Source organism: Sus scrofa, chromosome 12 (genome assembly GCF_054392235.1).
Source record: "Sus scrofa isolate SSC_HxYL_T2T_F1_AM1 chromosome 12, Sscrofa_HxYL_maternal_Yorkshire_Landrace_v2.0, whole genome shotgun sequence".
NCBI lineage: Eukaryota > Metazoa > Chordata > Mammalia > Artiodactyla > Suidae > Sus > Sus scrofa.
In genome coordinates, this window is record NC_139394.1 from 13,342,616 (window position 1) to 13,364,738 (window position 22,123).

A 22,123-nucleotide genomic window follows, 5' to 3' on the forward strand; every position below is an offset into this window, starting at 1 on the left:
GAACACAAGGCACATTTTGCCGAGTATGCTCCTGTGTATGTGTTTCTAATAAAGACCTAATGCATGAAGCCACCAGATTTGCTGAGATTGGCCCAGCATTCAGAAAAAGCTGAGATTTTATGGAACTCCTCAACCAAGGGAATGCATGAATTATTGAAAGGCAAGAAAAGAGGCCCAGGGAGGAAGGGCTGCTCCATTATTCATCAGGCCTGGAGTCCCCAGGTCCCCAGGCACAGCTGCTGGGTTTAGCACCTACAGCATTTCCCCATCACGTCTGCAGCGAGCCGCACTGGCAGCCTCCAAGCAGGGCTCCCACCCACGCCAGCCACTGCCTGTCTCATTAGCTCAACCAGCCCCGGCCGACTGTCAGATAAGGATGCTGGTGCTTGGGGCCTCCCCGCCTCCCCCTTCTGGGGCCTTCTGCTCACAGGCCTCCAGACTCATGGTCCAAACTCCTCGTAAGAACCAGAAGTCCTGGAGTTCCCACTGCAGCGCAACAGAAACAAACCTGATTAGTATCCATGAGGGTACTGGTTCAATCCCTGGCCAGGCTCAGTGGATCAGGAATCGGCGTTGCCGTGAGCTATGGTGTAGCTTGCCGATGAGGTTCAGATCCTGTGTTGCTGTGGCTGTGGCATAGGCTGAGAGCTATAGCTCTGATTCGATCCCTTGCCTGGGAATATCCATATGCTCTGGGTGCGGCCCTAAAAAGGAAAACAAAAACAAAAATTAAAAAAAAACAAACAGAAGGCCTTTCACTCTGGTCCCCAACCCATCTCCTCAACTGTATCTCTCTCCAGGCTCTGCCCCCACCGCCCTGCCTTTCCCTGAATGGTAATTCTCATACCTTGGCCCGTCTGCCTGAAACAGCCTTTCCATCCCTTTGGCTACCTGGTGAGCTTCTCTTCATCCTTAAGACCAGATCAGAGGCAGGGAAACTAACTTCTGTTGTGAGCCCTTGTGTTAGATGTGAGCGCAAACATTATCCCAAAGAAGTGTTGCAATCACCCAGCAAGCTGGGCGTCATCACCAGCGCCAGCTACAAATTTGTGTACAAACTGAAAATGTGGCCCCTTGTTCAAAAATGAGGACAAGTCTTAGGATGGCCAAAGCAGATCCTTAAGTGAAGCACAGAGCCTTTCTGAGAGCAGCTTCTGGGTGAGTGCCCAAGTTCCATACCCAAGAAATCAGCCCTGGCTATAGAAGAGTGATGTGAAACCAGAGAGGTCAAGTAACTTGTCCAAGTTACACAGCTAGTCAGGGGAAGAATCAGGTTGAAGACCTTATTCCAAAGAATCCGAATTCCTTTTCTATTAACCACTCACGTTGTGAAGCCTCTCCACTTGCCTCAGGCAGATGACGAGGGAAGAGGCTGTGAACACCCCCAATGGGTCTCTTACTTTGCCGTGGGCATTGCAAGATGACCTGGAGAATAGCAACATTCCATCAGAGGGGACCAGTCTGGGGAGCAAGTGGCATTCTAGCCTCCCTCAGTCAGCCCACAGGGGAGCTCACCCAATGCCCCTGCTGCCCCTTCTTTAAACCCATCTTAAGGCAGTCTGCTCACCACCACTGCCACTGCCCCCCCACTCTTCTGTTGCCTGAAGACATGGCTGCTGTCCAGCAGAGGTGACCCTGTAGGACACAGACCCCAGGGTAGCATCTCTGGCCTTCTCTGGGAATATTAAAAGCAGACCTGGAGAAAGGCACATCTCCTGGCTGCTGTACCCATTTTTCATCTTTTCATGTCACTGATCCAGCTCCACTGGTTGCTTGAGTGGGTGGTTTTCCCCTTGACTTGACAAACTTCAGTCTTGGGAAAATGCGTTCTACTTAGAGTCATTCATTCAACTGTGCATTAGCCATGCTCCTACTATGTGCTAGACCTCTGCCTCCAAGGAGCTCGCAAGTATAGCTGGGGAGACTGACAATAAACTCTTCATTGCCAAATGGGGAGCACTAGTCAAGAGGCTCCTGGGCCCAGATGAGGGAGGGAGAAATTATGTGTAGGGTCAGAGGGAGGAAGCTAAGTAGGGTTTTGAAGGGTCTCTAGAAGTTTTCCAAGTGGTGAAGAGGACAAGCCTAGCAGAAGGAGCCACACATTTGGAAGAGTTTGGGGAGGGGTGTTGGGAGTTTGAGAGATGTGGGAATCCATCCCAGTTAAGAGACGTGGATATTGTCAGTGGGGTAAGAGGGCTCTGCATCAGGGGCGGGACTGGGGTGGGGTGGGGTGGTGGGAGGGAACATTCCTGGAGAAGGTTGGAGAAGAGAGAGAGAGCTGGGAATTTTTCAGGCCTAAAATGCTGTGAATAGAAACTTGGTGTGCCCTTTCCAAAAACTTTCAACTGTCCCACCTCCACGTGACATTCCCACAGGACAATGGTCTATGACACCCAGGTCAGGAGAGCTTTTAGCACCAGGGCTTCTGCTGAGGCTGCCGCCTCACAGTTATCAACAAATATATCATTGACGATGTCCCATTATGTGGCAGCTACTTCTACCCTCAAACAGATGCCCATTGGATGTATTTGACCACTCCGTGGTCTGTAGAGATTTTCCAGGCCCCTCGGTGAAAGTTCCCCATGGCCTGGCTGGCCAAGCTTACCTCCTGGAGGCTCATCCTTGAAGGGTGACCCTTCCTGCTACAGCAGAGGGCAGGCGCTGCTGGTCAGTGAGCAAGACACACAGATGTGTTAGACCAGGGTATTGGTCCTCATGACAGAGAAATCAAGATGGGTGAGTATCCAGGCCAGAAGCAGTTAGCGAATACCTATTGAACACCTACGGGATGTCCAGGGCCTGGAGAATACAGAAGGCAAGTAAACTGAAGAAAGAAGAGATAAAAAAAATATTGGTTACTATCATTTAGTGTACATATATTTCCAGTCTGTACTTCAGCGGGGCAGACCAGGTGCTTACGGCCACCCAGAAAGAAAGCACAGTGATGTTTTTAAAAGCACAGATCCAAGAGCCAGGCAGACGTGGGCTGCAGCGGTGGCTCGGCCATTTTCCACTGTGTGTCCTCAGGCACTTCTCGGCTCTGTGCCTCAGTTTTCTCATCTGTAAAATGGGATTGTTGGGAGGGAGGATTTCATAGATGTAAAGAGCTGTAAACAGTGCCTAGTGCACAGAAAGTAATCAGTACACACAAGCTGCTGCTGGTGATGGTGGTGGCTCAACAACAGCAGTGGCAGCAGCTGAAATTTGAAGGTAGGTCTGACTCAGGTCACGGAGGTCTCAGTCAAACTCTCTGCAGGCTCGGAAATCCTGTCCTCCTACCCCAGTCCCGACTCTCCAAGGCAAACCCCAAGAAGCTGCTGCACCTCGATGTGCTCTCCCCGCCACCCCGCGCCCCGGGTGGAACCCAGAGTCCGCAGGGTCCCAAAGCCCGCCGGCGGCTCGCAGCCCCGCCCGCGGCCCCGCCCTGGCCCCGCCCCGCCCCGCCCCCTGCCTGCCCCTCCCTCTCCGAGTTCGCGGCGCGAGAGGCTGCGGCGGCCGCGGTCACTGGCGCTGAGCGGTTGGTGAGGACGCGACGGGGCGGGCGCCTCCGGGAGCCTCGCGCGGTACCTCCAGCCCCGCGCGCGGAGCCGGCGAGGGACGTTCCACCAGGATCAGGGGCCGCTGCTGCTCCAGCGAGGTAAGAGCCGGGAAGACCGGGAGAAACCGGCTGTCCCCTCATGGGGGTCCTGCCTCGGGGACGAGCTCCCTCTCGAGCTTTGGTCACTGCGTCGGGCTGCCCCCTGTTACCGCGGGGTCAGGAGCAGGGGCCGGACTCTCCCCTGAGTGCGCGCATCCTGGCTTGGCGCGGAGAAGAAAGGGGCAGGGTGGGGGAAGTGTGTGTGTGTGTGTGTGTGTGCGCGCGCGCGCGCGCCTGTCTGTCTCGGGGTGGGGGGAGTGTGCAAGGGAGGTGATGACGCCCCCTCTTTGCGGACGCTGTTGGGCTGCCCACTGCAAAGCTGAGAATATACTCCCACGACAAACTTGAATAGCGCCGGCAGCAATTATCCGGATAGTGCGGGAGGGGAAGCCCACCACCACCTGTAGAGCTGGGCTGCCCATCCACTCGGTCAAACTCCTCGATTATCTCAGCCCGCCGCGTGGCCTCTCTTCCCCAGGGGTCCGACGGCCCCCCGGGACTGTCGGCCCTGGGACACCTCCTCCCTGGCCACGAGGATGGCAGTGGCGGGCTGGGCGAGGATGCTTGGTCTGCCTTGGTAGGAGGAAGTGTACCTGCCAGATGCCACAGGGCAGAGATGGACACCCAGGAGAGAAGCAGGTGGCGTTGGGGGCACCTGCAGGCAGATGCAGAGTGGCACATGTCAGCCCCCCAGGCACAGACCAAAATATTTTCCCCAATCACTCCAAGACGCCCTCCCCATTTTATCTCTGCCCTCATCCTAATTTGGCAATCAATGAAGATAGTGTGAGGTCAAATTTTTTAAATGAAGTCAAATTGCCACTTCCTGGGACTGAAAGGGACTGAGGAGAATCCTGGAACCTGGCTGCCAGGCACGGGGGTGGGGGGTGCTCATGTTCTGAGCTCCTCCGGTGCGGATCAGGGTGCCCACTCACAGTGCTGGGGCCATGTGCTCTCAGCTGCCCCCCAGGACCTGCCAGGCACATCAATGTCCCTTTCTATGGCTAAGGACTCTTATTCAGAAAACGGCAGGGATTTACCCACTTTGCACTGATTTATCAGTGGCTGGACAAGAGCAGAGCCCAGAACAGGGTCCCCAAGTGGGAACCTGCAGGCAGAAGTCACATTCCAGCTGTCACCAGTGCTGGCTCCAGCTCGACATTCATCCCAGGAAACACAAGATGGGACTGCCCCTCCTGGTCACATCAGGCCCGCTCCCTCATCTCCACAGCCCCAGGGTTTGATGAATTAACAGCTCAGATTGCACAGGAGGTGGGCATAGAGGGACTTTGACTCAGATCTGATGTCCTAGCTTCAGGATATCTCAGGACCATGGGCATCTTGGTGACATCACAGGATCACGGGCATCTGGGTTGGTTGTATCTCTGTGCTGACCCCACAGCCAGTGCTCCCTCCTAGAGCCTCCGGCCTGCCTGAGGTGTGCTAACTTGGCAGCTGGAGGTAGCTGGGGACATCGCATCACAGGGCCAGGTCCCCAGAGTGAAGATTGTAGCTGTGCCTGAAATATCCCTGCCCCAAACCTCAGCCTCCCTCTAACATGTGGAAGGCTGTGGGTGCCCTGTGGGGTGCAGTGGAGCCAGGGCTGCCCTGTCCACACATGTCCTGTTGGTGGGATGCCTTGGCATCCTGGTGGGCTGCATCCATCCCTCCCTCCCCGGGGGGCAGCAGGCTTTGAGATCTTGGCCATAGGCAGGCTGTGAGTTGGGGTTTGGTGACTTGGGGTGGGGGAGGAGAATACTGGGGGAGTTTGCCTGAGTTGTTTACACTTGGCCTGAGGAGACAGGCCTTATGTCATGGTGGAAAACATGGATCCGATCACAGCGGGGTCACTGACTATGTGACTTTGGCCAAGTCACAGTGGCTCAGCTTCCTCATCTGTAGAATGGGGCCTGGGGTGTGATGGGAAGCAGGACACAGAGTGGGCTGGCTCACTGGAGATGACCAGGGCCAGTTGTCTCTGCTCCCTCCAGCCCACAGCCTGGCTCTCAGTCATTGGACTTGAGGGGTGGCTGCGCTGCCAGGATCCCTCATGCCATCCTCAGAGCTGGGAGGAGTGGTGTGAGTTTTTGTATCAGGGTAGCTCACAGATGGAGCACGGATTCCCAGAAAGCAGATGCGGGAGGTGGAAATTAGTCTCTACCAAGCCCTACCTCTGAGGGAGCTGGGCGCTTCCAGCCGTTGGTGTGGTGTCCTGGCCCTGCCCCACACAGCCTCCTGGCTCATTCCCAGGTGGTCACTGGGCACATGCCTGCTCCTTCATTCCATCCCCAGTTTTAGGTTGGCCTTCCTCCCTGGCAGAATTGGGGCCAGCTACAGGAACACCAGGAAAACCCCTGCCTACCACATATCATCGTGTTCCCCTAAATGTAGCTGTCTGCTGCCTAATATTCCACCATTAGATACTCATTCCTTTAGCTTGTGGCCTTATACGCAGTTAAGTCAGCTACTAAACCTTAGCATCAATGACTTGTTTAAAAGCTTTCAGGACCTGCGAGGGGAGAGGGAGGGGGAGAAGAGGAGAGGGGAGGATGGAGAAGGTGGCGAGAGTGGGAGAGGAAGATGGTACTTCGCCAGCCTCTGGGTTGTGCAGAGAAGGCCCAGCTGTGAGCACAAAAGAGAAAGAAGGGCTTGGAGAGATGGGGCGGAGGCAGACAGCAGGCAGGGGAAGTTGTGAACCTCAAGTGGGAATTCTCAGCAGGACTGTGGGGTGGGTGGCCTGCTGAGGGAGTGGATAGAGGCCTCTAGGCCTGTGGCTGGGGCGCCCGGGCCTCTGCCGCCTGTTCTGTGAAATAGGCCTAAGGCAAAAGCAGCCTTCCTTTCGCACTGTTCTCCCTTCCTCCGAGAACACAGCCACATGGTGTTTAATTATTCTATAGGTGGTGTTCTCTGCTTTGGGAGAGCCCGGGCTGCTCATGCTGGCTGTTTAAAACTGTCAGCGGTAATTTGTTAGGTCAGCAAGAGCCGGGGGCTGAGCAGGGCCAGAGCGGGGTTCAACACCTGTACCTCCCACGGCCTTATCTCCAAAAAGGCAAAAACAGTGAAATTCACTCCGACCCCTGAGTCTGCTGGGCTGCAGGAGGCCTGGGAGTGCAGGGTCAGCTGGAATCACCTAAAAGGCTCGTGGAGGTGGTTCCTGGCCCAGCTGGGCACGTGGGCCTGAGTTTGCCAGTGGGGGGCAACGGTTTGGGGGTTGGTCCCTGCCGAGGGGGGCCCACAGCAGGCTCGCTGGGTGGTGGGGGGGGCAGGCTCCCATCACTTGGGTTCTCAGGGGGCCTGAAACGAACTGATCCTGCCTCTCAATAGCCCAGCCATGACCAGGGTGCCACCCATTCTGGGTGCTGCTGAGGGCAGAGCTCAGACCAGAGGGAAGCAGTTACAGGTCACCAGGACTACCTATTGGCCAAGAACCCCCAAATGCTGACCATTCTTAAAATTATTCTCAACCATATCTATTCTTAAATAATAATAATGGTGGTGACCATGATAATAATAGCTTTTCATTCTTCATCAATCATTTATTGAGCACCACTGTGTACGGGCTGCCTGCTGTTGTCAGTCATGGGGGTAGAGCTATGGCACTATTGGCATTTGGGGTCAGATTATTCTTTGGGGGCGGGGGGCTCCTGTGCATTGTAGGATGTTTAGAAGCATCCCTGGCCTCTTACCCACTAACTCAGTAACACCTTTCCTCCCATTGTGACAACCAAAAATGCCCCCAGATCTGGCCAAATGCCCCCCAGGGGCCAGCATCGCCCACAGTTGACAACCCCTGGGGATACAGCTATGAACAAAGCAGAATCCCATCCTGTTCCCTTAGAAGCAAGCATTCTAAAGAGGGAGCGGAACGACACATATGCTAAAGAAAGAAACCCTCTCACAGGCTGCATGTACACATGCTAGAGAGGAGGGCAAGGCGGGCTTGGGGTTTGGAGCGTGCTGGGGGGTGCCATTGTCAGAGGGGCTCAGAAAAAGCCTCCCTGGCAAGATGGCCCTGGGGCAGAGGCTGGAAGGAGGGGGAGGAGTGAGATGTGCAGAGACTTGGGGGGAAGGGAGAGAACGTTCAGGAACTGAGGAGATGGTGTGGCTCCGTGGGGATCAGTCGGACCGGCTCCCGGGGGCCACTGCAGGGACCTCAGCTTTGCCTCTGAGCGTGACGTGGAGCCAGAGGTCTCACCACATGCAAGGGGAGAAGAGCATCCCAAGCGTTCCCGCGTGTATTCACAGCAGTCCTGTAAGGTGAGGAGTCGTTCCTTACCTTGTGCGTCAAAGCCCAGAAGGCTTAAGCAATGTGGAGGGCACCCCTAGGTGAACTTGAGCAGCCCATGCTCTACCATCTTATACTAAAATGTGGACTTTGGAGCCACATGGAAGCAGGTTCAAATCCCAGCTCAGTCACTTACTAGCTGTGCGTGGCCTTGGACTGGTCCCAGAACCTCTCTGAGCCTGGGCATTGGTAGGGAGCAGTGTGTCGTCTTTTGTCCCCGTCATAATGTCCATGCATCTCCCCCGCGGGCTCACACCAGCAGGAGGCCGGAGGGCAGCGCTCCGATTTCTCCCAGCCACAGGCTCTCGCTCTGGATTCGTGCATCTGGTCACTGAGCTGCAGCAAACGCCATCTGGTGAGGTCAAAGCCCAAATCTCCAGAGGTCAGGGGAGTTCGGTGCTCCCTACCCCCTCGTCCCTGAGAGCTGAGGAGGAGGGACCACCCCTGCTGGGTTACTGCCTCCCTGGTCCTTTGGTGCCAGGCTCTTCCAGGTTCCTCCAAGGATGCCAGGCTGGCTCCCCTTGGGAGCTCGGCGGGCTGGAAGCTGCAGAGCTGCGGTGTGGTTGAGCAGGGGCCAAGACGGCCCATACAGGCTCCCTTAGCCAAGACGCTGTGACCCCTAAACCCCCAGGACTCTACATGAGAGAGTCTCAATCCACTGGCAGATTCTCACTGGCAAGTGACTCATGTCAGAAAGGGGTTCCTCTGGAAAGGCGAGATGAGTGTTGAGGGAACAGGGGCACTGACGGGGTGGGCACGCCACCTCCCCAGAAATGCCCGCTCTCAAACCACCTCACCCCACCCCGCGAGGGACACCCTCCCTGGGGGTGAACTGCAGTGATCAGGGACCCCAGGAAGGATGTGTCCGGGACCATCAAGCACAAAGGTGTGAGGGTGGCTCGGGCTCTAGCGGGCATGAGCCCTGCTCAGGAGGCGTGTACCTGCCCCATGGGGTATGGTGTGTCTTTGTGAGTTTGCCCATCTCGTTACTGGGCCAGTGGCTGTCAGGAGCAGCCCCGTCCTCCCCACAGTCTGTGATTTCCAGAGAAGATGGGGTGTTGGAGGCCCCCTGACTTTGTGGGGCAGGTGCCAACTCTGACGGCTGGATTTGCTGATTCGCTTGAAGAAGATGCCCAATGGGGGAGGGCCCTTTCTACACCTGCCCAGGTGTGCCCCTGCTGCCCGCGCAGGAGCACCGTGGGGAACAGCCCAGGAGTCTTCTCGCAGCCACAGTAGGAGCCACCTGGCCTAGGGACAGGCATCAGGAGAACGGGTTCAAGCCCAGTTACTCTGGCTGGGTGACCTCAGGCAAGTCCCCACTCCTCTTTGGGTCACTCTCTTTCACCTGCTAAAGGACGGGATGGGAGAGAGGCTTCATCTTCCCCACACATGTGCATGCCACGGGCAGGGGATGCTTCAGGGAACCCAACGGCCTCTCCCTTCTGGAAGCTTCCAGCCACGACCCCAGACCTCAATGGGGCCTTGACTCTGAGAAAAAAAATCTGGTCACAAGGCACAGAGGGGGTGTGAAAGGAAGCAAGGAAATCAAAGGCTGCCTCACCACACGAAAAGCAGCAGCCCCAGAAGTTCCCCTGTGGTGCAGTAAGTTAAGGATCCGGCATTGCCACAGCTGTGGTGCAGGTTCAACCCCTGGCCTCTGAGAACTTCCACATGCCCCGGATGCTGCCTAAATAAATAAATAAAAGCAATGACCAGAAGAGGGCGCCACTTCCCTGGTGTGCTTTAGGGGCGCCTCAACTACCTGGCCCCCTCTACCTCCTCAACCACCTGCTGTGTCCCCCGCCCCCACTTCCAGATGGGTTTAGCTGGTGGTCTACAGAGGACATCCTTAAAAGTGATGGGATGATGGGAGCAGTGGTTTACTGGCAGAGCTGGGCAGGGAGTGAAATGACCGCGTGCCAGCCTTGCAGGGTTTACACCTGGCCTCCACCACCCACTGCCCCAGGAACCTCGTCCACACTGCTTGCTCTCTCTCAGCTTTCCTTGTTGATAAAATGAAGATAACAATAGCATTGTGGGGAGGGCTTGGGGGTGACTGGGTTTCTTTTTTAAATTTTTTTTTTTTTGCTTTTTAGGGCCACACCCACAGCATATGGAGGTTCCCAGGCCAGGGGTCGAATCGGAGCTATGGCTGCCATCCTACACCACAGCAACGCAGGATCTGAGCCACGTCTTTGACCTACACTACAGTTCACAGCAACACCAGATCCTTAACCCACTGAGTGAGGCCAGGGATTGAACCTGCAACCTCATGGTTCCTAGTCAGATTCGTTTCCACTGCACCATGATGGGAACTCCTTTTTTAAGTTTTTTTGGTTGCAGACAAACTTGACAGCTGAGAAGCCTGAGGCTCAGAGAGGCTGAACCTCCGGCCATGGTCACCCAGTTTAATAAGTGGCAGGCGGAGATTTGAACCCAGGTCTCTCAGGGGCCAAAGCCTGGGAGCTCTTTCTGCTCAGAGTAGCTCAGGCAGAAGTGAGGAGTTGCTCAGAGAGGCCTCAGGCATGATCTAGAGCCCAAGAGTAGGACTTACAGTCTGATTTCACAAGAACCCGGAGTGAGGAGCTGGGTGGAGGCAGGATGCAGGGCTCTCGGAGCCCCTCCACCCTCAGCACCAGCCCTTCCCACCCCGGTTGTGTCCTTTGCAGTCCATGGGAGCCCCAGGAAGCTGGCTGGACCTTTCCAAAGTGTGAGCAGGGCAGGCAGCTGCTTGTGACCCTGGGGCCCATCCTGGGGCAGAGGGGGTGGTGCTTGGGGAAAGGGCAGGGGGTGAGTGGGACAGGAGGCCCAAGAGTGGGGGTGGGGGGGGTATCATTTCCTCAGGTGCTGTCTTCAGTCTTGTAGGTCAGGCCAATGGAAAGAGGCTGAGGTCAGACATTTCCAGAAGATAGTGGCTAATGACAGTTTCCACTGCTTCTGTGGCATCTGCTTTGTACCTGCTCCTCGTGGCACTATTTAATTAAATCCCCACAAGAGGCTTGGGTGGCAGTCTTTATTATCCCATTTTATGGATGAGGAAACTGAGGCTCAGAGACATAAAGTAACTTGCCTAAAACCACATGGCTGATAAGTGGCAAAGCAGGGTGGGACCTGGGTCCCTCGGATGCTATATGGGGCAAGTTCTCACGGTCCCCAGGAGGCCAGCACCTCATCAAGGGCAGGCATTGATCAGGGAGAGGAGACGTGGAGGGGAGCTGGGAGTCGAGGGGGGACGGGACATTTTAAGAGCTACATTCTGGAAGGAGGGGTACTTCGGCTTTAATGACCCTCATTGTTTATTGTTTTAATTTCTCGTTATTGAAGTAGTTCCTTTTTATGGCAGAATATTTGGGAAATGAGACCCAGGGTGTGTAATTCCTGGGAGCAGAATCTGAATTGGCAGGAAAAAGACATTACCAAGAACCGCCCTGGTGTGATCTCCGACAAACTTCTGCTCACTTGGTGTGGTAGCCCGAGGATGGGAGCGGGAGGTGTCCTCCCCGTACCCAGGGTCCAAGCCCAGGCTGCCTGGGTCACAGCTCATCAGGGAAGCTTCAGGAGGCTTTCCTGCTCCAGCGTCTGGACCTCTGCGAGCCCTTCTCCAAGGGTGACAGCGTGCCTTAGACTCGGACCCGGGCATGCAAACAGACACTGAGGCAGCTGGCCCAGGGGGCAGAAGTCACATGGAATGTTCTATTCTTGCTGGGACAGGAGCCAGCTGCCATCCTGGCCCTGAGTGGGAGGAGGCAGGAACCCCCAGAATAAGCCAGTGTCGGAATCACTCACCCAGCAGGGGTTTTCAAGCGAAGGCGCAACAGCTGCCCCAGGCATTCTCCTCTGAGGCTTGGCAGGGATGAGGGGGCACAGCTGGGCAGGAAGGACGATCCTGATGGGGTGAGAGAGCCTGGATCTGGGAGAGGGGCACCTACACGCTCTGAGTCCTGAGAAGATGAGCCAGGCAGCAGATCCGTGCTGACTGTCCCAGGGACAGACCCCCTTGGGAGCGCAGTCTCTGGGTGGTTCTCCCATTAAGAGGAGGCGACCTCGATCCATCGATCGTAGTACACGTGATCATAGAAGCTAACGTTGATTGGCGCCTATCCAGTGCAACGTCTTGCATGAGCTCCCTGCTGTCTCATCCTGGTGAGATACACCTTATGTTCATGTCTGCTTTTCAGACCGGGAATCTGGCTTGGCTGGTAAACGTTGAAATGGGGCTGCAACCCCAGGCTCTCAATCCCCTCCTCCTCTAGGCTGGGCAGTGGATGGATTGGAGCGCGACCATCCCGTGCAACTCTGGCCAAGTTGTCTTACCTCTTTGAGTCTCAGCTTCCTTAGTTCTAAAATGAAGAGGAGGGCAGTTCCACACAGGGTTGGGGCCATGATAAAATGAGAAACAAGAAGACATCATGTAGTGTCAACCAACAACGCAAGGTGCTTCGGACGTGGTAGCCACCTGCTTTGTCTTCTTGGGTCTGTGGACCTAGAGCCCAGCATGCTGTAGGTGACCCCTGAAAGAGATTCTGCTGAAGTCTTTGGCCAGGAAAGAAGGAAGCCCATGGGTCCTTATGGACCAACTTGTCAGTGACTCTGGCCCCAAAGCCAAGGTCAAGTGTCAAGGGAGGAGTGTGTTCATATGTCTGACCCTGGGTCTCCCATGCTGAGTGTGCCACTGGCCTCATCTAACTGTCAAGCAGCTCATTGAGGTCATTGTCATTAACTATATTTTATAGGTGAAGAAACTGAGGCACAGAGAGGTCAGGCAACTTGCCCAAAGTCATCCAGCTCATAAATGGTGGAGCTAGGATTTGAGCCCAAGGAACCCGACAGGCTTTCTGAGATCCTTGGAATTTGTACAAGGAAAATGTAATTGAGTCACTGGACACAGGGTCTGACTCTTCCAAGATTGCCCTCCCCTTCCCTTCATTTAAAACGGAAACCTGGGAGTTTCCTTCGTGACTCAGCGGTTAACGAGCCCGACTAGGATCTATGAGATTCGAACCCTGGCCTCACTCAGTGGGTTAGGGATCCTGAGTTGCTGTGGCTGTGGTGTAGGCCGGCAGCTGTAGCTCCGATTTGACCCCTAGCCTGGAAACCTCCATGTGCCTCAGTGCAGCCCTAAAATGCAAAAATAAAACAAAACAAAACAAAAAAAACAAAAACCAAAAAACTGAAACTCTTCTCCAGACAGGAACCAGGTGAAGTCATGACTCAGGCATCACCTCCTCTCAGATGTCCCTCCAGTTCCAGGCCCTTGTTGGTGCTGCTGTGGTATCACCTCCATCAGCTGTCTTGCCCCCAGCACTGCCAGCATCTCTTCCTTCCCCCTGTCCCTAGACCAGGGGCTGCCCCGGGGGCTGCTTCCTATCTGCTCTTGAACAGCCTTTACTCCTGCTGGTCTCTGAAATCAATGCCTAGGGTTTCCTCTGCTCTTGCACATCTGCCGCTTGCATGGGGTCAGTTACCAGGCATTAAGGGCGAGTCCTAGAGTTCTGTTCCTGGGGTCTCCTCTAAGCCCCCGGTGACAGCCCCCCATAATTGCTTACAAGAACGTACTTTAGTATATACTCCTTAAATGGTGGTGAATCATATTCTTTGATATAAATAGATGCAGTCTGTAGGGGTTTTATTGTGGTTAAAATGCACGTAACATAAAATCTACCAGTTTAACCATCTTCAAATACAGAATTCAATGACATTTAGCACATTCAGATGTTGAGCACCCATGGCCACTATCTAGTTCCAGAACGTTTCCACCTCCCCCCCTCCAGAGGGAAATGCACCCGTTGAGCAGTCAGTTCCCATTGCCTCCTCCCCAAGTCCCTGGCAACCACTTATCTGCTTTCTGTCTCTAGGTATTTACCTGTTCTGTTTGGGACATTTCACATAAATAGAATCCTACAATATGTGACCTTTTGTATCTGGTTTCTTTCACCTGGCATTACATCTTGAAGATTCATCCATGTTATAGCATGTGTCAGGGCTTCTTCCCTTTCTATGGCTGTATAATATTCCATTGTGTGGCTATACTACGTTTTGTTTATCCATTCGTCGGTTAATGGCTATTTGTGTTATTTCTACCTTTTGGCTACTATGAATAAGCTATGAACAATCATATGCACATATATGTTTTCCATTATTTGAGGTGTACCCCAGGAGTAGAATTGCTGGATCTTAATGGCCATTCTGTGTTTAACTTCCTGAGGCATTACCAAGCTGTTTTCCACAGCAGCTGCACCATTTTTCCATTCCCACCAGCAGTGTATGAGGGTTCTAATTTTCCCACATTTCACTAAGACTTATTTTCCCAAAAAGCTTTTGAACTGTGGCTACCCATATTTTAGGATCAGAGGGGCTTAGACAGTTAAGCAACTTGTCCAAGGCCACACAGTTGCTTAGTGACAGAGCCAGAAGGTGAGCGCAGGAACTCTGCGCTCTTGACCGCCAGCCTCTTCTCTTCCAGTGCTCAGGTGAAGCCAGGGCTCACAGGAGCTGCCCGGTGTTTCTGACTCTGTACCTGGCAGCCCACTGCTTGCCCTCCAAACAAAGGGCCTGCACTGAGTATGGTGCTGGGAGCACCACCCTGGCCCTCGTGGGTGGTGTCAGCATGCCAGAAAGCACTGCCTTCCTCAGGGGGTAAAGCATCTAGATACCCCCACCCACCCATCCACAGCCATTGCACCTGGAGGCAGGTGACTTCTGTTGTATCACTTACGTTGTCTCAAGATGAGCAGCTGCTCCCTGATGGGTGACTTTCCCTGTACCTCTTCATCCCAGAGGCCCAAGGTGCCTCGGCCAGCTTCACCCTGCTCTGCAGCATCACCTTGCTCTGCAGGAGTGTGGCAGGTGTTCTGGGTCTGGTAGATGCACAGCACCAAGGCCAGCTTCATGCTTCCAGGGCACAAGGGGTGTTTGTGTTGGAGCTCGGGGCGGGGTGTGCTATGAGTGATATGGTCAAGAGCCCCCCACCTGCTTATTGGAGGGGATGTTGTCTCCTGGAGAAGGTGGGTGGAATTTGCTCTGTGCATGGAAAATGTCCTTTTTTTAAAAAAAAAAAAAGAAACAAAAACCTGATCCCTCTGACTGAGACTAACTCTGGCTTTGCAGTGCCCTGTAGCAGTGATCTTGACCTTTTCCCTAGTTCTTAACCCTGACGACCTAGACCCCACAGCCTGCCCCCACTGGACCTGACTCCTGTCTGGGTCATAATGGCGGGCCCACCCCCACCTGTCACTGTCACTGCCTCAGGCCAGTCACATGTCCTCTCCGAGCCTTGGTTCCCACACCTGGGCAATGTCAAGGTGGGGTTCACAGTATCATCGTGGAGACTGAGTAAAGTGTCCTACAGAGGAACACCAGGCGCACTGCTGGGAAAGGCAGGTATTCACAAACACTAGCTTCCTCCCAGCCGGCCGGCTCTCCGTGCCTTGGTCAGCTGTTCTGCCTGATCTAAGAGACCTGCTGAATTCCAGCAGGAGCATTCCTGGCACCCAACCCGACTCTCATTCCTTCCTCACCTGTCAGGTCTGCTTGGCCCTTGGCAGCCACAGGAGTTAAGGATGGGGTGGCTGGAGCCCCTTTTTGGCTCTGACAGTCTAGAGCATTGTGGCAAGAACCTGCACCTTCAGATGCGAACATCTGCAGAAGGAGTTCTTGTGCCGCAGCCCCCGCCCCGACCCCGGCTCCAACACGAGTGTGTGGGCAGAACCACGAAGTAATCCTAAGGGGAGCAAACCCGCTGGAGGGGCTCCTGGGTGCCGGGCACAGGGCTCGGGGAGTGACTACACCTGAATCCTCACACGGCGCCATGAAGAGGTCTCCATGTGATCCTCCTTTTATAGATGCAGAAACTAAGGTACAGAGAGGTGAAGCGACCTGCCCAAGGTCACACAGCTGGTACTGATGGAGCTGGCTTTGAACCCAAATCCAGTGTGAGTGAGGAATGCTTGGCTTTTGTAATGTCTTGGGCCAGAGCCCAGGCCGTGAGCTTGCAGTGACTGTGTCCTTCCACCTCTCTTGCCTCTTTTGCTCTGGGGGCATTGACTGCCCCCGAGGATGCACAGAGAAGGGCCCCAGGTAACCCTGGACTCGGTTCTCTGAGGGATGGGCTGGGCCTGGCATCCCACCTCTGAGCCCCAGTTTTGAGCGCTGTCGTAGGCACAAAGGTCCCCCTTTGGCTTTCTGCACCCACAGCTGCCTCTCTGGAACCTTCCTACCAGACATTGCTCCAGACCTCCAAGTACCCCTGTACCCTCCCCTATCCCACTCCCATGGAAAACTTCCAGAAGTTTGAGAGGGGGCAGCTGCCCTGTGCCAGGGACTGTACCAGGCCCCATATACCCTCCTGCATTTCATCATCTTAGCACCTGTACCAAGAAGCCCTATCTAAGACCCCCAGATGAAAAGATGGAGGGGCTGAGGGGTTAATGAAAATGCCCAAGTAGAGAGCACACAGTTGGCAAAACAGTTGATGCCCTACAAGCTGGGGGCAGCAGGGTCAAGGCCAGAGCTTGGCTTTACGAGCAGCTCTTGGCAGTGCCAGATATGGGCTGGACCTGAGGCATGAATTACCTCATGCTCTCCTTAGCCCCTATGACTGTCCCCACGGAGGACAAGGCTCTGCACATTCAGACTAAAGTGCTACTGGCTGATAATGCTGTTTGCGCCACTTGGATTTCAGCTCAGCTTTGAAGACATTTAAGCCTGAGGCAGGTCGGCATTTTTCTGTCTGCAGGAAAGATGGCCACAGAGCTGCAATAGGGACCCTGCTTCCATTTTTCTGATCCTCCCCCTCGCCAGCCACCCAGCTGGTAGCCTGCATTCAGCCCCCACTGAGCGGGCCCAGTGCTGTGGGCAGAGAGAAGCCAGGACACCCGGGGAATATGAATGGGCGACCCGGGAGCATGGATTGAGAACCATTGTCAACCCAAGTGCCAGCAGGCGACGGCTGGCCATTACGGGGGCACCACTGGGTTCATCCAATGTCAAGATCAATTCATATCAAAACCATAGCCAACGTTTTATTTTTTTTTTTTTCCCGGTCCTGCCTCTGCAGAGGGAAATAAAGCACGGGAGGCACAGTAGAGAGACATCATTCTTCATTATTGATTTCCTCCGCTCCCTCTCTCCTCCCTCCGGATTGGAACGTCTGTCTCCCCGCTGATGGATGTGGGAAGGATGAGGAACACTTGTCATCTGAGGGACCCAGGGGACACAGCGCTGGGCACGGGCAGGGCTGCGGAGGGGGATGAAGTCAGCCAAGGGAGGGGCCCACCATGCACTTGGGAGGAGCCAGGAGGCAGTCAGGCCTCCTGCCTTGACTGTCCCCACCCCAAGGAGGAGCCGACCCAGCCTGGATCAGCTCAGGGACCCCCTGACCCTGAGTCCCCTGGCCTGGGATGTCCAGGGCTCTGTTCTGGGGTCTGCCTAGAGAAAGCACCCTGCCTCTTCATGGTGAGAATGGAGTGAACACAGACAGAGGTCTGAACCCCAGAAGACACAAGGCCATGCCGTGCCCCAGCCTCCCTGAGCAGGACACCTCTCTCAGCCTGTTTTCTCACTTGCAGAATGGATCATGCCCAGGCTTGGATGGAGGGAGCCAATGAGGTCACAAACCCGTATGAAAGCATTTGGTAAAAGACCTTTAATGCTGAAGGTCAAGCTCAATGCAGTTGGTCAGTCAATCAACAAACACTCCTGTACCATGTGGCTTCTCCCTATTGCCTGATGGCTCACCCCATTGTTTTCTGGCCTCCTGAGTGTGTAACCAGTGGGGGCTGGATGGTCAGAAGATACAGTTGAGATCACTGGGAAGGTCTAGCAATTATTTAATTAAGAAAGGAGATGAGAACAAAGAATTAAAACCCCTTAGTTCTCCAAAAGGTGGGTGTCAGTACAGCTCCCAGCCAGTCAAGCCAGGAGCCGAGTTCAGTGAATCAATCATAAGCAAGCCAGGGACAGAGCAATAATAGTTGACGGTCAGCCCGCCTCCAAACCCACAAGCCACTCAGCTGCTGAGAGCAAGCTGCAAGGGGACACCGCCCACAGGGCTACGCGTTCTGTCCCCAGCACTCCCTTCCTGGTGTGTGCCTGCCGCTTGCTTCACCCCCTCCTGGGTCTCCTCTGGACAGCCCAGACCCATCACTGGTCTCCCTGAAGACACTGAACCCCAGAAGACACAAGGCCATGCCGATGTCATGTCAATTTGGACTGAAATTGACCTCGGGAAGGAGCCCAGCACCCTGTTGACAGCCTGTGGAGCTCCACACGGCTTGGGCGTTCTCAGACAGAGGTCAGCTGTCCATTAAGCTGTGGAACTGAGCACTCCACTTAGCCGTGTATATGGGACACAGTTAAATAATGAAAACAAAAATAGAACATTGCAGAAGCCTGGGGCAGGCTGGATTTTGCCCCAGGAAGAAGGAGGGAGGCCGTCTCAGGGAGGGGGGGGGGCTCACTGTCAGCCTGCCTTTGCCAGGAAGCTGCTCTGCTTTAAACTATATTTTGTCTTCATATATAGGTCATCTCTTGTTATTTTTTATTTTTTATTTTTTTGCTTTTTAGAGCCACACCCGCTGCATATGTAGGTTCCCAGGCTAGGGGTCCAATCAGAACTACAGCTGCTGGCCAATCCCAGAGCCACAGCAACAAAGGATCCGAGCTGCGTCTGTAACCTACACCACAGCTCACAGCAACACCGGATCCTTAACTCACTGAGTGAGGCCAGGGATCGAACCCACAACCTCATGGTTCCTAGTCGGATTCATTTCCGCTGTGCCACGATGGGAACTCCTGTTCATTTTTAAAGTTTATACACGTGCATGCATACACCTTCCAATTGGATGATAACTTATGCTTGTTATAGCACATAGGAAATTCAGCAGAGACCGTCTTCCCTCTTCCTCTGACTCCACGGTGCTGGGAGGGCTGCTAGAGCTGCTTGGTACCACCCCCGGGAAAGAGGGGGCTGAAGGTGCGCACTGAATTAGAGACTTCCAGTTCTGGCAGCAGAGCAAACTCAGCTAACACATACCTGTGCAACTACCAGCACTTAGAAAGGCTTTTTAATACATAGTTGACTCGTAAGAAAGATGGAATTCTTCTAGGAACTCAATCTCAGGGGTTCCCGTCATGGCTTGGTGGTGGTGAACCTGACTAGTATCCATGAGGACACGGGTTCGATTCCTGGCCTCACTCGGTGGGTTAAGGATTGGTGTTGCTGTGGTATAGATCACAGATGCGGTTCAGAACTGGCATTGCTGTGGCTCTGTGTGTGTAGGTTGGTGGCCGCAGCTCTTGTTTGAGGTTTGACCCCTTGCCTGGGAACTTCCATAAGCTGTGGGTGCAGCCCTAAAAAGACCAAAAAAAAAAAAAAAAAGAAGTGTGAATGTGTCACACTCATTCATTGATTCAGTTGAGATGCAGTGGGTTCAATGCTGACTCCCCACCCCCAAAAAAGGGGACTCAATCTCAGAGCCTTGAGAATGTCAGCTGACACCAGGGAGGACCAGATATGGTCATGGTAGCTCAAGTCTAGAATCTTGATGCCTACCAGGGCCCTGACAAAGCCAGAAGTTGCCCCTGGGAGCACTCAACCAGCTGCTAACCACCAGCCCAAGAAAACTGCCAGGACAGACCAGGACATCAACTCTGTCCAGATGTTCCAGGTAGGGAGGAAAATGTTTCCTTCAAGAAACCTAAGGGCAAAAACTGAGCTACCCCTAGGTACAAAGTCTAAATTTACAACACCCCCAAAGGGGAGAAATCCTGAACTAAAATTTAATCTAAAAATGTGGAGTTCCCATTGTGGAGTTCCCATTTGTTTCCCACAGCGGAAACAAATCTGACTAGTAACCATGAGGTTACAAGTTCAATCCCTGGCCTCTCTCAGTGGGTTAAGGATGCGGCATTGCCATGAGCTGTGGTGTAGGTCGCAGACATGGCTCAGATCCTGCATCGCTGTGGCTGTGGTGTATCCAACCACAATCCAACCAGCTCCGATTGGACCCCTAGCCTGGGAATCTCCATATGCTGGGGGAGCGGCCCCAGAAAAGACAAAAAGACAAAAATAAATAAATTAATTTAATTTAATGTAAAAATTGGCCCTGAACTGATAGAACCCCTCAGATTACCCAGCTGAATCAAATTCAAAACTGCTTTCCAGGGCTTGTCCAGGGCCCAAAGCACATAGGAATCCCACAGCAAAAAAAGTCCAGCCAAAGATGAGCTCACAATAAAAACCACAAACCACTCAAGGACATGGTTTGTCTTGAGGCAAGTTAGCACAGACAACAAATGGATTGTCAGTGAAATAACCAAGGAGCCATCACCACTAATTTGCTTTCTATTCCTGTAGGTTTGCCTTTTCTAAAATTTCATTTCATGTAAAGTGAATCATACAATCCGCCTTTTTTTATGTCTGGACTTTTTTGCTTAGCATAATGCATTTTGAGATGTATCCATATCATATGTATCAGTAGTTTACTCCTTTTTATTGCTGAGTAGAATCCTGTTGTATGGATATACCATGGGTTGTTTATCCATTCATCAGTTATGGACAGCGAATTGGTTCTAGTTTGGGGCTATTATGAATAAATCTTCTATGAATATTCAAATATAAGTCTTTTTGTGCCCATAGTTTTCATTTCTCTTGTAGTCTCACCGAGGAGTGGAATTTCTGGGTTGTGTGGCAAGGACATGTTTCACTTTATAAGAACTGCTGCAGTCATGGTACCATTCCCACCAGCAATGCATTAGAGTTCCAGTTGCTCCAACTCTGTCAACACTTAGTATTATCTCTTTTTGATATTAGCCATTTTAGTATGTATGTATATAATAGCTTCTCATTGAGCTTCTAATATATCCTTGATGGCAAAACTAAACAGGACTTTGGAGGGAAATTATAGGTCAATCTCACTTATGCATATAAATACAAATGTCATAAATACAATATTAAAAGCTATATTATATAAATATAAATATATTATACACAATCATATATATATATATATATATACACACATGTATAATCACAGCAAAAGCAAGATTTGTATTAGTAATGTAAGAATAGTTTAACTTAGAAAATCTATTCATGTAATTTACCTCATTAACAGCTTAAAGAAGGAAAGTAAACATGTAAGTCAAAAAATATAGAGAAGTTCCCTGGTGGCTCAACTGGTTGAGGATCCAGCATTATCACTGCTGTGGCTTGAGTTACTGTTGTGGTGCAGATTCAATTCCTGGCCAGGAATTTCCACATGCCACCGGCATGGCCAAAAAAAAAAAAAAAAAAGTAGAAAAGATAATGAAAATTGGAGTTCCCATCGTGGCGCAGTGGTTAACGAATCCAACTAGGAACCATGAGGTGGCAGGTTCGATCCCTGGCCTCGCTCAGTGGGTTAAGGATCCAGCATTGCCGTGAGCTGTGGTATAGGTTGCAGATGTGGCTTGGATCCCATGTTGCCGTGGCTGTGGAGTAGGCTGGTGGCTACATCTCTGATTAGACCCCTAGCCTGGGAACCTCCATATGCCAAGGGAGTGGCCGTAGAAAAGGCAAAAAGACAAAAAAAATAAAAAATAAAAATAGATAATAAAAATCAGTATGATTGTAAAAAAAAAAAATAATAACCTCTGAGAAAATAGCAATAGAGAAATTCTTTACCCCAATAGGCTATATTTTCAACAGATATCTGACTTGATGGTAAAACGTTAGAATCATTCTCTTCACAATCAGATGAGTGTGTCTTCATCATCCCTTCTGTCTCTTGGAGTCACTTGACGGAGCACCAAGATAAGAAAAAGAAATGGGAAGTATAAGAATTAGAATGAAAAACTACAAAACTGTTAATATTCATGGACTACACAATCATTATATAGGAAACCCAGGAGAATTTTATTTAGCACAGTTGCAAAATATAGGATCGTCATACAAAAATGAATAATAGTACAATACATTTGAGTATATTTAAGAACTCCTCAGAAGATAACCATAAAGAAAACGAAAGCTTCAGATGGCAGGAAAATGTTTTAGCAAATACATATGATGAAGGATTAATACCCAGACTATTTCCAGAGCTTCTGAAAATTAAAAAGAAAAAAGATGAAGAACCCGATAGAGAAATAAGTGGGGGAAAGACATGAACTGACATTTCATATAAAAGGGGAGTAGAATGTGATTAGACATGAAAAGATACTCCGTATCT

At 52.4% G+C, this 22,123-nt stretch overlaps 1 protein-coding gene across 2 annotated transcripts in view; it reads left to right on the plus strand.

Annotated features, from left to right (window-relative positions):
- Positions 1-3,455: 3,455 nt before the first annotated feature.
- Positions 3,456-22,123, plus strand: part of CACNG5 (calcium voltage-gated channel auxiliary subunit gamma 5) — a 39,229-nt gene continuing 20,561 nt past the window's right edge. For both annotated transcript variants that reach the window (XM_084983046.1, XM_021066741.2), the window contains exon 1: positions 3,456-3,637. The gene's annotated coding sequence lies outside the window, so the exon portion shown is untranslated. The remainder of the gene's footprint in view (positions 3,638-22,123) is intronic.